The sequence below is a fragment of the Urocampus carinirostris genome, chromosome 11 (genome assembly GCF_059441175.1).
Source record: "Urocampus carinirostris isolate Australia breed hairy pipefish chromosome 11, RoL_Ucar_1.0, whole genome shotgun sequence".
Classification (NCBI taxonomy): domain Eukaryota; kingdom Metazoa; phylum Chordata; class Actinopteri; order Syngnathiformes; family Syngnathidae; genus Urocampus; species Urocampus carinirostris.
The window spans coordinates 41,180,129-41,192,342 of record NC_142359.1 but is presented as its reverse complement, the minus strand read 5'-3'; the positions used below and the strand labels follow the sequence as shown (position 1 = coordinate 41,192,342).

Genomic DNA, 12,214 nt, shown 5'->3' with positions numbered 1-12,214 from the left:
CAAATATAAAAAAAATGTGAATATGCTTGATGGCTGTGTTTTGCTGCTGTTGGTGTCGGTGGATTTGTTCAGACCGAGGACAATCGACTTTGGCCTGGACGGATCTATTGACACTAACAAAGATGTTATATAATGAAATTGTGAATATGTTTGATTTTCGAGAAGGTTTGTTCAAACCTCACTTTGTGTTTGCTGTTAAAAACGTAATATTGGAATATAATATTGTGAATGTGCTTAATTGCTGTTGAGATTGTCATGATTGTTTTCTGTTTTTAGTGTCAATAAATTTGTTCAAACCAAAAAAAAAACACATATATGAGCATCAGGATGTTCTGCTAAGAGCTTGCTCTGATTTGGATGGTCTACTTCGTATTACCTTGGCAGCAAGGCTTTGATGCTATGTTCTTAGCTTGGCCTGATGCTGAGTCCTTAGCTTGGCCATCTTGGCCATTTGATTTTTGCATTCCGGAGATGGAATAAGAGCTTGCTCTGTCCACTCCACGCATCGGCCCGGTATTGCAGTACCTCCGGGAACGGTGCATTCGCAATGATCGCAACAAGGCTTTAGGGCTAGGACCTTAGCTTAGCCTTTTGGCTGAGAGTAAGTGTCCCGGCTCCTACGCTTTGTAGCGTTTAATGAACTGACCGATAATGGATAATGAATAACGAAGATAGAACAATAACCCTTAAAAACCCCAAAACCCCGTATATGTTTGGAGCAACGTGAATCATCCTGCCCTCCCAAACAGACTAAGAGACTTGTCATGGATGGTGGCTCATGAAGTTCTCCCAGTCAGAGCCGTAATGCACCACCGAGGTATGTCGGCAACTTCGACGTGCCCTCGACCCGGCTGTGGCGCCCAGGAATCGGTGAGGCACCTTTTTTGTGAATGCAGTGCTGCCGAGGTCTTGTGGACAATGGCCGACCAACTAGGAAAGTTCCCGGACTTGCCAGCAGGGGAGGTCCCTGATGCACAGTACAGTTACGGGGTGAGTCGTTCGATGAGGTCTCAGAACGACTTTGCCAGGGACTGGCTCACTCTCGCCGCCATCAAGGACGCCATCTGGACCTCCAGAAACCTGCTGGTATGGAGGTGCAGGCAGATCCCCCCCGTGGCTGTGCTACAAATGGCTGCGGAAACCATACAATCTGCGAGCGGCGGGGCTAGGACGCAGCAATAAAGAAGACTCGTCTGCACCCACCCAGAGGGGGGGAACCGGAACTACACTGTGAGAGTCCCGGCAGCAACGGGAGCTACACTGTGGGAGTCCCGGCAGCAACGGCCTGGGTTGTGGAACCCAGACGGGAGAGGACCCACACAGAAGGGAGAAGACCCACACAGAGGACTGTAAGAATACTGCTTGGGAGGGTGGGATGGCAGAGCTTCGCCCTTGCACAATAGTATTGCCTTTTACACGCTGGTTAACTACTGTTAAAAGAAAATAACTCTGAAATTGTTTAATTGATGAATATGCTTGATGGCTGTTGAGATTGTCGTTTTTGTCTTTGCTGCTGTTGGTGTCGGTGGATTTGTTCAGACCAAGGACAATCAACTTTGGCCTGGACGGATCTATCGACTCTAACAAAGATGTTATATAATGAAGTTGTGAATATGCTTGATTGCTAATATGTTTTTCGAGAGGGGTTGTTCAAACCTCACATTGTGTTTGCTGTTAAAAACGTCATATTGGAATATAATATTGTGAATATGCTTGATTGCTGTTGTGTTGGTCATAATTGTTTTCTGTTGTTGGTGTCGGGGGATTTGTTCAGGCCAATCAACTTTGGCCTGGACAAATCTATTGACACTAACAAAGATGTCATATAATGAAATTGTGAATATGCTTGCTTGTTAATAGGATTTTCGAGAGGGGTTGTTCAAATCCTCACTTGTTTGCTGGTAATAACATCATATTGTAACATAATATTGTGAATGTGCTTGATTGCTGTTGTGATTGTCATGATTGTTTTTTTTTGTTATTAGTGTCAATAAATTTGTTCAAACCAAAAACACGTATATGTCTGTTTAGAATTTGATTTTTGCATTTCGGAGATGGAATATGAGCTTGCTCTGTCCACTCCACGCATCGGCCCGGTATTGCAGTACCTCCGGGAACGGTGCATACGCAATGATCGCAGCAAGGCTTTAGGGCTAGGACCTTAGCTTGGCCTTTTGGCTGAGAGTAAGTGTCCCGGCTCCTAGGCTTTGTAGCGTATTATGAACTGACCGATAACGGATAATGGATAATGAATAACGAAGATATATCAATAACCTTTAAAAACCCCAAAACCCCAACAGTAGATCGTCCACAACTTCCTCCACATAATTATCGTCACAAAAGGCGTCTTCCTCATTGTCGGAAAGATGTCCTGTCATACGGACAATTGAACGTAAAATAAAAGGATGCAGTCTTTCTCGACGCACATATTCTACTGGTCTTAATCTTACCTTTTATACTCCAGCGCCGTTGGTGGCCGTTAGAAAAATTACATAAGTTGGCCGCTTCACTGAATAAGCCGCAGGGCTGAACATTTGGGAAAAAAGTAGCGGCTTATAGTCCGGAATTTACGGTATGTCCTAAGATCGACTTTCTGGTCTTGCACTCATCTCTATTGAGAACAGGGTGCGAAGGTCTTTGAATCTTAAAGACATGGTCACCGCGTTTGCTCAAGCCAAGGCCCGGAGATGGATCATGTGATTGGGGGTGGTGCTCATATTGGAGGTTATTGGTTCATTTTATTATTAATACTAAGTGGAGCATTAGCAGGGGTCAAGGGGGCGTTTGGAGTCTTATGGTGAGGTTCAGGGGGTGTTTGTTTAAAGATAAAGGTCGAAAACCATTGCTTTATTCAAAGGCTTTAAGTTTAAAGGTTTTTTTGTTTGTTTTAAAAAAATGTGAAACGGTAGATTTTAATGTAACATCATTTATCATTTTGCACTTTGTTAGAATAAACAGAAACTTCAAAATGTTCATAATTGTGTATGAATTGTATGTAATATTGATAACTTGTGAAATAAAACTAAACTATACTTGCTACAATTTGTTGGTTATTTATTAAAATTACAAAGCCCCAAAGTTTGTCCTTGTGAAATTCTGTTGTGTGTAGAACCTAGAATCGCCACTGTTCCTGAGTCTTCCAAAGTGCTTGTGTGCTCAAACATACAATACACTTAAAGAACATCCCAAATAGAAAACAAGAAGAGCAATTTACTGTAATATACTAATTTAGTTTAAATGATAAAGCACAATACTGAAAATCAAAGCAAAACATTTAGAGTTGACAATATTTTACTAAATCTGCCCATCTCAGAACAGAATTTCTGGATCTGGTCGCAGGGAAAACTGTCGCTTGTCTTGCAATTAAAATAATATTGTCCTCATAGCTCCCCTTCAGCGTGCAGGCTCCTGAAGGCTTCCAGTTTTGTTTGGTCTAGGTCACGCCCGTTAGCATTCGTCTAACTGGCTTGCCTGCGGTGCTCCTTGTTTTTTCTCCTGGCTGGGTTCATGTTTGTTGCAGTAATTGTTTTTTTTTTCGTTGGCTCGCGGTCATCCTGGCTGCTTACTGCATGTTTTTGGACAGCCAGCAAAACAGAAATGTTCCAAAAATCATATGCATTGAAACTGCTATGTGCTCTACCATAACGCTTATCAACCCAAAACGAACTGCCAAATTACCAATAGATAAAATGAGAGACAAACGAAAATGTAATTTCTCCAAAATAATTATTTTAAACATGTTTAAGTGATTTCTATACAAGGTGCAAATGTCCCGTGCTTTACTGTTTGATTTACAATCCCCCCAAAATTAGATACAAAGTAATTTTGGTAACGTTTCCGCGAGGGGGGACATTTTACGTGGGGAGTGCGTTTTTCGGCACAACACAGATAGGAACTAGTAAGTATCCATACTTTTATAAGCTTTTAGTTAAGCACCAGTGTAAGGGAATATTCCATTTAAAATATAATGGTACAGATAATGAGGACTGAAGTCAGGCTGACAGGCTTGCCTCGTGAAAACAGAGGTTCGCTGACGGACTGACAACAGGTGAGTAAAATTATTTTGGAGGGAACGTATATGGGCCTCGCTCCACAACATGCACAGACGATATAGCAGAGAGGAAAAAACGCAGTATATTGCATCCATTCATAAGAGTTTTTCAAACCTTAGTGACAGATCATCAGCCTCTCGTGTCTAAATTCAATCCACGGAAAGGAATTCCAGTTATGTCAGCAGCGCGACTGCAGGCCTTGTTCCTTGAAGCACACTCACATTACATTGACTTTAAAGGGACTAAAAATCACTGCAACGCTGACGGTTTGTCACACCTCCCACTGTCAACATCTGAAAAAGAAACGCCATCAAAAGGTGACCCAGCTAAAATGTTTAACACAACATTGGTGGATCAGCTACCAGTTAAAAATGCCATGATACGAATGACCCAACACTTTCCAAGGTGTATGACATCATGATGCAAGGTTGGCCTGCACATGGAAATTCCTGTTTTTCAGAGTTCTGTGCAGGCATAATCAGCTGTCAGTTTGCCAGGGAAACTTGATGCGTGGATCACGTGTTGTAGGACCTTACAAGCTATGTATGATGGCCAGTGGTAAATAAGCAAATCGAAGACATCACCAAGACCTGCCCCGGGTGTCAGAGCATTCAAAATGCACCGCAACTGGCTCCCCAACATCTGTGGGAATGGCCATCTTCACCATGGCAGAGGGTACACATTAATTTTTGCTATACCATTCATGAGCTCAATGTAGCGGTCGATGCTGACTAAAAATGGCCAGTAGTTCCAATGAAGTCTGACCTCAGAAAATACTATCTCTGTTCCGAGAACCATCTTTGCAAGGAATGGTCTGCTCGAGCAGATTGTGAGCGACAAAGGCCCACAACATGCATCTGCAGCGTTTCAAGATTTCATTAAAAAGAATGTTGTCAAACACTTCAGGTCAGCACCTCACCATCCAGCAACAAACGGCATACCCGAAAGGTTCGTTCAAACATTCAAAAAGTCCATCAAAGCAATTACGAAAGAAGGCATCTCTCTTCAACACAAAATTGACAATTTCTTACTAGTGCACCGCAATTCTATCCATGCAACAACCAATCAGACACCTGCAATGCTGTTTATGAACAGACAGCTCAGATCTCGCATTGACATTCTGAAACCAAACCTGAGGAGAAAAGTGTAGAATTAATAGTTCTGCACAGCAGGAAGCTTTGATGTCGGACATAAGGTACAGGCACATGACTATCGTGAGGATAAGAGGACACATGGAAAGATTGTCACCAGGAGCTATCCTCTGATGTACAAAGTAGACACTTGTGCACACACCTGGAGAAGTCACGTGGATTAGCTGGTGAATTCTCATCCACAGGCCCCAGATCAACCAGGCCGTCTTCCTGATCCTGTAACCAGCGCTGACCCTAGTTCAGCGACACCCTCAGTTACAGAGGAGCTGCCCCCTCAAGAGAACACTCATCTATTTCCCAGGCGTAACCCTGAATGACTCAGGGTACCACCAGATAGACCTAATTTACGAGTCTCTTTATGGACTTTGATGAAATATACTGTATACATATACAGATGCTCCCCTACTTACGAACATTCTAGTTACGAACAATGGTACATTCGAATATTTTTTTCGGGATGTCAAAAAATATTCGGACATTGCTGTAAGTTGGATTTTGTATTGTGTACTCTTTTCCTAGTACAGGATAGTGCTTCGTTCTGTCGCTACCGGCGTGTGGCGGTGTGAGAGCTCATCCAGCATCCAGTTTTCTCTTCCAGTTCGTGTGTAGACATACTGTTGTCTATTTCCAATGAGGTAAGAATTATTTATTGTTTAATATCTTGTGTATTCAAGATGGTTGGTGTTAAGTGTAAAGAAGAGGCGAGCTGTTCCATTTGAAATGAAAGTGGAATAAGGAAGCTTGATGTGTTCGCTTTTTTTCGGCTTCTTTCCAACACGGAGGAGGAAGTAGCTTAACCCTTGAAGCCCCTCTTCCAAAAGTAAGTTAAACCTCACGTTATTTATCTTTATAGCACATTTTAATTTATTAAATGTTCATTTTTCAGTACAAAACAATACAGGGCACTTATACAAGACTTAAACATACTTATATAAACCTTAAACATACTTGTATAAACTTTAAACATACCTAATATAAACCTTAAACATACATTCCATACAAAATATAACACCGAAGCAACTCGCGAACAAATACAACTTACAACGATCGTAGGAGAGCGTCTAATATATATATCTTTATCCATCCATCCTTTATCCGCACCACTTATCTTCAGTACAGTCGGCTTGCTGGAGCCCATCCCAGCTATTTTCGGGCAGTGGTCAGGGGACACCCTGAACTGGTTGCCAGCCAGTTGTGGGGCACACTGAGACAGACAACCATCCACTCGCTCATTCACACCTAGGGACAATTTGGACCGGCCGATTAACCTCACATGCATGTTTTTGGAATGTGGGAGGAAACCGGAGTGCTCGGAGGAAACCCATGTAAGTACCTGGAGAACATGCAAACTCCACACAGGAAGGTTCAATCTCATGACCTCAGAACTGTGCCACACACGCACTAACCACTGCACTGCCATGCTGCCCAGATACACACACACACATGTATTGGAAAAATGTTAGGGGAAATGGATTTGTATCAGTTTAGTTCCTCTACAGAACATTACCATCGGGTTTCTGTCACCCGCTACATGGCAATTTCACAACAGATTCATGTCATACATGCTCATATGTTGTGCGTAGTTTAGCATCTGACATTCATCGAATTTCTAATGAGGAAGGGCAATATTTAGAAAATCTAGAGGTTTGTTGGTTTGGCATTTAAGCTATGAATACATTGGGCAAATACCGAAGGCCATATCCAGGTATTTGATGGCTTCTACTCCACAACTGACTCTGGGCAGATGTGGAGAGGCTTGCAGCACATCACAGACTTCAAGACCACCCCCAACACAATCCGCTCGGCGTACAACCTGCCGGACAACCTAAATGAATTCTACACCCGCTTTGAGGCCACAAACAGAGACACACACACACACACACACACCTCGACCACCAGACTCCTCTCACAACAATCAATAGTTTCATCAGGTCAAGTACTCAGAGTCCTGAAGAAAATCAACCTCCACAAAGCAGCAGGACCAGACAACATCCCTGGCCGTGCTCTCAGAGTACGTGCCAATGAGCTGGCAAATGTTTTTACCTCTATCTTCAACCTTTTCCTCATCCAAAGCACAGTTCGCTCCTGCCTTAAGACCACAACCATTGTCCCCACCTGGAAAACAAAGACTCCTACATCAGGATGCTTTTTGTAGATTACAGTTCTGCCTTCAACACGGTCATCCCCCATAAACTCACCCACAAACTATCCACAATCGGTTTGCACCCCCATCTGCGACTGGCTCCTGGACTTTCGAAGTGGCAGACCCCAGTCTGTCAGAATTGGAAATAGGACATCAGCATCACCACCGACATAGGAACCCCGCAGGCATGTGTCCTCAGCCCAATCCTCTGCACCCTCTTCACGCATGACTGCGTCGCCTTTGACAAGGACAACATCATCCTAAAGTTCGTCAACGCCACTGCAGTGATAGGTCGCATCACTGCGGTGGACAAAACGGCCTACAGGAGGGAAGTGGCGAGTCTGGTGACATGGTGTGAGGACACAACCTCACCCTCAATACGGATAAGACAAGGAGATGATAGTGGACATGAGCAAGAGGTGGCGACCTCATCAGCCACTATTTTTCCGGAAGCTTGAAGTAGAGTGGGTGAGCAGCTTTAAGTTCCTCAGTTTACACATCACTGAGAACCTCACATGGACCCTCAACACCACATAGATGGTCAGGAAAGCTCAACCGTGACTGTAATTCCCGAGGAGGCTGAGGAAGTTTCTAATGTCAAGCAATATCCTCAGCAAGTTCTACAGCTGCATAGTGGAGAGCATCCTGACCAACTGCATCACTGTTTGGTACAGCAGTATCACAGCCATGGACCGCAAACAACTGCAGACAGTGGTTAAGAACGCTCTGAGGATCACCAGGACTCCACTGCCCTCTCTGAAGAGCATATACCACCGCAGAATCCACAGTTCTGCCTCCATCTTTAAGGACCCCGCCCACCCACAACAAGGATTGTTTACACTCATGCCCTCAGGATGGAGGTACAGGAGTGTGAAATGCAGGACAACCCGAACTCTTTTTACCCCTTGCTATCAGACTCTTAAACGGCTGCTGATCGAACAATATACCACAGACACGTTCAGCACACTACAGACACGCTATTACACTACAGACATTTAAACTGGACCATACTTGGACTATTCTTGCACTACAGTCACTTTCAACTGTGTTTTATTGTACTTGTAATATTTTTTTACGTATACATGTATGTAGTTTGTTAGTTTTATTATGCCCGCAACTGTGTGGACAGCAAAGTAAGAATTTCATTGTGCAGGGAATCTTGGTTTTTTACTGTGCATATGACAATAAACACATTGAATCTTGAAAGAAAGGGAAGCGAAAGGAGAGTGAAAGAAAGGATTGTTAAATGGTACAAGGTGCAGGCAAGCTGCGAGGCCGCCGGCTGTTTTTTGTCACTGTCTTGCTCGTAAATTCCAAGCTTGTCACTTCAAGGCCTCACACCTCGCTCCAAACCTTCTAAACACACACTCCCACAAAACCTCAAGCGCTGACTACCTTCCACTCACAACTTCGACATACAGCACCAGAAGATATTTTACATTTGCTATTCCATCAAAGCAGATTTTTAAACTTGTTTTTAAAATCTGTAACATCTCAAAAATGTCTGTTAAATACAAAAATTTCTATCTCCGATTTTGAGTGACAAAGCTAGCGTGCGGGGGGGGTAAAACTTTTGTGTGGCAATTTGTATTGCAGGGGTCTCCAATGTAGTGCACCATGCTGCCCCTTAGGACAGTTGAGGTGCCCGCGAACCTGTTCTTAAAATAGCTCACCAGTGCTGGGTAGTTTTGATTTTGTAGTTAAAAAAAAGTTTTATTAGTAACAATTTGTAGTTTGATGCTTGAAAAGGGTTAGAGACCCCTGCTGTATTGGGTAAAAAGTTTGGCAGCGGAAAGAAATGCCCGCAGAACCTGAGCGGTTGCTGTCGTTTATCCCCCGGTTGACCATTTCTGCTAGCAGGAACCAGCGGAGTATATTTTTATCAAGCCGGTTGGCTCTCTTCAGCCCTTCTGTCTACCAAAAAGTGAACTGCAATTGTGTGGCCGCAAATTTTTGGTTAACCGATTTGTTTGAGTAGACTTGTTTGAGTACAGAGATATTACTGTATCTTAATCTGAGTATTCGCAGGATTTTTACAGAGAATTTAAAGTGTTGAAAAAGGGCCAGTGAGAAGTATTTTCCTTTTATCTCTCTTTCTTTTCTGCCCCTTTTTAGGACGGGTTGGGGGTTGGAATTATCATCGAGTATTTGTCAGGCAGCCAGTCACCGAGCCAACTGGTGATTTATGGTCACATCTGCCAGATGCAAAGTTCTCATATGTTCTTTTAATCATGCAAAAAGAGGCGGCTGGGATTGAAAACAAGATGGTCCAATGGGCTTTTCGAGAGCCTGCGCTCAGTTTTCCGATGTCAACTTGCGTGGACATATTATATGACCGTGGGACTGGTGTGGCTTTAAACCTCCGATCTTACTCTAAACTCAGCTGCTGTGTGGACCAAATTTAGGCTATTTCCGTAACTCCCCACATGGGTGACGATAACCTCCAGAATAGTTCTAACACTTTGTCTCTTAGTAGACAAAACTCATAGTGGATACAGAAGCGTGACCAAAGAGGGGCAGGGGTGGGCAGTGCCAAATCACAGATACCCTCTGCCCACCATAAGAAAAGTGGATGTAGAAAAAATTAAATAAAAAAAGGAAAAAGAGAAAGTAAAATAAAGAACACAAGAAGAAAAACAAGGAAAAAAGCGTAAAAGAATAAGAAGCTAGAAACACAATAGAAACGAATGAGAAGAAAAAGGCAAAAAGAACAAAAAAAAGAAGAAAAGACCGATTTCTTAGGGTCCCTTTGATCAGAATATTAACCATAATAATTTAATACTATGCACAGAATTAATATTTTTTTTAAATAAACAAATCTATTATTCTGCAGGATTATAGCATTTATTTTTTCCAACCTCCAGGGAACTTTTAACTCATTCAAACTTTGAACCTTTTTATACTAAGCAACTTTAAAGTCAAGCAACCGGAATCTCTGTGTGAAACAAAAAATGTCAATTTAAAATACGTATTGACCTTTCAGTGACACAAGAAATTAAAATACAATAATAAAGAAAACCGTTGTTTAAAATAACTAATTGTAAAACACAACCAGGAAAAAGACTGGAAACATAAAACCAGTGTCTGAAATAACGTCTGCCCGTTTTAACGTTTTATTCCGATCTCAAAATCTTCCTTTGTTTTAACTTTAACTTTGTGCTTCCAGAATTTCCCGAGCATTACAGTATAAGGTCGTATATTTGCATAATATTTACCAAAGTACACAGAGAACACAAGAAAAATGGAGAAGTGGTTAGGAATTGTTAAGATTTGTCAATTTAATTGCGCTCTTACTCGTGGTATTGCGGTAAAACGTTTTCCATTGTGTGACGTCATTACGCACGCACAATTTTTCGTTTTGCTAATTGTTGATCGTCATGTTGTATTGAATGGAGCCGTGTTCTTGTTTGCTTGCTGCTGATGAATAAATATGCTTAACGGCTGAACCACAATGTCCTGCTTATCTTCTCACGCATGAGGAAACTGCACACTCTGACATATCCTTACCAGGAATCAAGCCAAAACCTCAGCCCCGGAAGAAAGATTCAAAAGAACCTTACAAAATTGATGAACGTACATTAAAAGCATCATGGAAAGGCGAGTTTACGTGGCTTGCATCAGACAACGCAACGCAAACATTGAATGAATGAATATGAGTAAATACAGGTACATACTGATAGCTGGAAAACAGCGATGTCATACACATGTCATGAATGTTATAAGTAGATTATATAATGAACTTAATTTTAAATTGTTGTTCTGTTATATATTCTGATTATCAACCCTTAATACTTTGCAACGATGTTTTTCTGCGATTAGTTGTCTTACTGTGTTTCAAGTAGTGAAAAATGGGGCAGGCAACTTTATGGCTGGTGTCCGGTAACATTTCGTCATAAGTATCAGACACGGATAAAACATAAAAAAAATAAAAGTAAACTACAAAATATTTTAAGCTTTTAATATACCCAACAAACTTAAAGTCAACAACATAGAATCCATTGGAAAAAAATGCATAATGACCATTTAGAAGAGGAAAAAAACACATCTAGAAAGTAGCCAGCTTTCTATTGTTTTAAACATTGAGTAAACTGCTGCTGTATCGGCTGTTGGTTAAGTTTAACGTGTATTATTGCTGTGTAAAAAAAATGGGGGTAATAATAGTTGTGTACTCCTGTGAATATCATATGCACCCCCTGAGACTCATGTCTGGTGATGCCATGAGTGGATATAAATCCTCGCTGATTTATCTGTCATCATTCCTGGCTTTAAGTGAGCATGACCTCACATTCCCTCACCTTAGAGGCCACCTCGTCTTTTAGAAGTTTTTATTCCAAGATCCAGAAAGCCTTCACAAAAGTCACAACCAGTTTAGATATTGTAAAACTCTGAAACACGAGTCCCCCGGCAAAGCCTCAGAACCAACAAAAAACATTTTTGCCAGTCGCCTGTGTAGCGACCCCCTTTCATGCACGACACAAGGTTTCACAATCTCTGGGTTTATTGCCTGCATTCAATAAACAAAACAATACAAAAGTCAGGGGCCTCTGTTCACGACTGCAATTATCTTAAACGCTTACAAACTCACTTAAAGCAAGCGCTGAAGCCCATAAAGTGCCAAACGAAAAAAACAGTCGCAGACGCCCATGACTTAACAACTGAATGAGGTACCGGAATATTAACAATAATACAACAAAAACACAGATTTTGTGAGAATTCAAAAAAACATTCAAAACAATCAAATTTCAACTCTGTTACACCCACCCCCACCGAATTCTGGACAAAATCTGACACTTGGTTATAAAATCAAAATCAATATATAACAGTAGTCATTGGGTCACACATATTAGGACCGACTTGAGAAGTATCCT

General features: G+C 41.9%; 2 pseudogenes; both read left to right on the top strand.

Moving 5' to 3' along the window:
• Window positions 1–377: 377 nt before the first annotated feature.
• Window positions 378–547, top strand: LOC148357385 (U2 spliceosomal RNA; annotated as a pseudogene).
• Window positions 548–1,964: 1,417 nt separating this feature from the next.
• On the top strand, window positions 1,965–2,130 carry LOC148357384 (U2 spliceosomal RNA; annotated as a pseudogene).
• Window positions 2,131–12,214: the final 10,084 nt, after the last annotated feature.